The following is a 3,014-nucleotide window of genomic DNA, read 5'->3' as shown; positions in this document are numbered from 1 at the left end:
GTCAGTCTGTGAATAACTAGCCAACTGTCTACATTCCAGAACGCACATTTATAACTCTCGAAATAATTGTTTAATAAATATCACATTATATTATTTCAACATAAACATTGTGTCTTCCACAGAATATTAATCCTAATTCCAGGATTAAATTCTAACAGGAATACACAAATAATAGTTCTCTATCACAACGTAATCTAAAGGGAAAACCCTAACTAAATGACAAAAATATCGGTAATAACTGGAACTAATGAATGTTAAAAGCAATCAGTATATTCCATACAAACTTCCATCAACACGATTCGTTCTTCATTCCCTCAACACACTAAGACCGCAATCTTTAAACGCTTATACAACCATAAGCAATCGTGAAGTTTAGAATTCGCTAACTGGGCGTCTCTCAATCCAGTTTTTGATCTTGGGAAGGAGGAGGACCTTTTTCTCCAGCAGCTTCAGATTCTCGTAATTCTCGATCAGATCAGACTTGTACATAAAGTTCAAATAATCGAGCAGAGCAACGAATGTTAAATCAGCCCAAGAGAGAGTACCATCGTAGAAGTAGCCGTCATTTTCCTTCACTTGCTGGTCCAAACGTTCTAAAATGAACGGCAGCGTCTCTTCAGCAGCCTTGCGTTTTGCAGCTTTGACCTTCTCGTCCTCCTCATAGTGGAAGGCGGCAATTTCTGAAAATTTGTTTTCAGTTAAATACTATTCGCTAATGTTATACTAATTTGAATACAGTGTTGTGCGAAATTTAAATGATACTGAAGATAGAATTACAATCCTTTTTAATCCTTTGTCTTGTATTGTTGACATACGTGTATCGTTCGATTAAATCAAATATTAAATCGGATTTCAACTAATAAATACCTGAACAGATATGTGCTATCTGTTATCAAGATTCTCATAAGATTTATGCAAAACAGCACTGGATACTCACTATGACGAATATCATGAATAGTATCAACAGTGGCATCAATATGAAGATTTGCCCAGTCAGTCTTTCCAGCTAAGTCATATTGTTTGGCTAAGTAACGGCAAATAGCTGTAGACTGAGCAACCTTCCTTCTATCAGCTACGAGCATAGGAAGCTGGCCATAAGGAGTCACTAAAAACATACAACTAATAGAATCAAAGATTCTATCGAACAAACAGATTATGATGCTTCTTAAATATCTAGCTTCCTGTTATCTGTTTTGGAAAGATATAATTTAATTTATTGATAATTTATCAGCAAACAAAGGGCATTGTCTCCTTAACAATACCTATTGTTCTCCCACATATCTTATAGAGCAATGGAGAGTAAACAATAATCTCTGTTATACTCTGCATAATTGTGTTCTACTTTATTTAGCTACTTTAGTTAAATTAGGAAAGATGAGATTTAAGAAACAGAATTTCTTTAAATTTTAAGCTTACAGGGCTTTATTTCTGGCCAGACGTCCTTTTTGATACGTTCATCTTCAAATGGAATACTAGCATAGCTGAAGAAGAACGGATTGGTTCTGCCAATGCCGTAACTGGGAAGTAAGTGAATTTATAGAGCGGCATCTTCCTGGAAGTATAATATATACAAAGTAAAAACAAAGAATCATTGATGACAAGAATTATATTATTACAAATTATGAAGTATAAGACAATTTAAGTAAAAAGCATCAACTACTAACTACTCGCATAGCTATTTGTATCTTTATATTTTAATATAGCTTAGATATAAAAAGAATATTATTTTTGGATGTAATAATGTATAAACTTGCGCCAAATATTATAACAAAATATTGCACTTTCTATTTAAGTAGGATAGACATATTACCGGCATTTATCTTTTTTCTATAGCAATGAAATTGTTTATAAAAAAGTTTATAAGAAAACTATCAATTAATGCAAACAACGCATTTCAAAATATTAATTACATTCGCACGATTCGTTATCTCTAGTATTAATTTAACCATATGGTTCTATACACCCAAGACCCTCTAACAGTAATTTAGTACCATTACTAGTCGTATGTACAATGTATGTTTGTAGACAACTTTCGTAACTACAAAACATTCAGCATGATTATATATTCTTCCAAACTTAAGAAACATTTTCTAATTGCATACTTAAATTTATCGATCAATTATGAACATATGATAACATTTATTTCTTTCAACTACTAATTTTCAAATCCTCTGCTGTTCCGTTAATTGAACGACGCGCCGACTTTTCGTACAAGTATCTTGTATCTTATCTGTATTATTTAGTTATCAATAAAGAAGAAACATTTTCTAATTGTATACTTAAATTTATCGATCAATTATGAACATGTAATAACATTTATTTCTTTCAACTACTAATTTTTAAATCATCTGCTGTTCGGTTAATTGAAGGATGTCGGCTTTCTGTAGAAGTATTTCATATTTATTATTTAATTATGAATAAGGAAAAAACATACAAAATACAGTTTTTAAACGGTTTATTATTTATAAAGAGAAACTTTGATTTAGGATATATATACTATATATATACTATTTACTTACAATTTTTTTTTTAAGATTTCAAAGTCGAAACAAGCACAGGAAATTTCCAAGCCGGTTAACAGAAACTTGAATGAGACAAAAATAACCTTTAGATCTCTATATGTTCTTCTTCCCCTCTGTTGCTTCCATGTAACTCTTATCCTATTGGTGGAGCTGTGCTGATATGTGAAATTATGACTACATAAAAACATCCGGAAAGACTCATTGAATGATTTTATAGTTTAAGGTTAATAAATTTCCATAAATTAAAGTTGAAAACTTATGAGAACATGTTTTCTGTAACAAAACTTAGTAAAAACAAACTAGTAAGGTTTATAGATTCTTTAATGATTATGTATGTATTCATAAACTAGTTCGATAAACATCGTTCGATAAAACGTCGAACAACACATAACATTGAAGCGCGACATTTCAAATTCAAGGAAAGATAAATAACAAATATTGCGAACAAATGATATTAAATTTACAATAATCTCATGTAAGAAAAAATAAAAG

The 3,014-nt window shown here is 30.8% G+C and overlaps 1 pseudogene; it reads right to left on the bottom strand.

The window, feature by feature from the left end:
- Positions 1–250: 250 nt before the first annotated feature.
- On the bottom strand, positions 251–1,548 carry LOC117216091 (annotated as a pseudogene).
- Positions 1,549–3,014: the final 1,466 nt, after the last annotated feature.

Source organism: Bombus bifarius, unplaced genomic scaffold (assembly GCF_011952205.1).
Source record: "Bombus bifarius isolate JDL3187 unplaced genomic scaffold, Bbif_JDL3187 scf7180000010141_frag, whole genome shotgun sequence".
NCBI lineage: Eukaryota > Metazoa > Arthropoda > Insecta > Hymenoptera > Apidae > Bombus > Bombus bifarius.
This window is presented reverse-complemented; position numbering and strand designations above follow the sequence as displayed.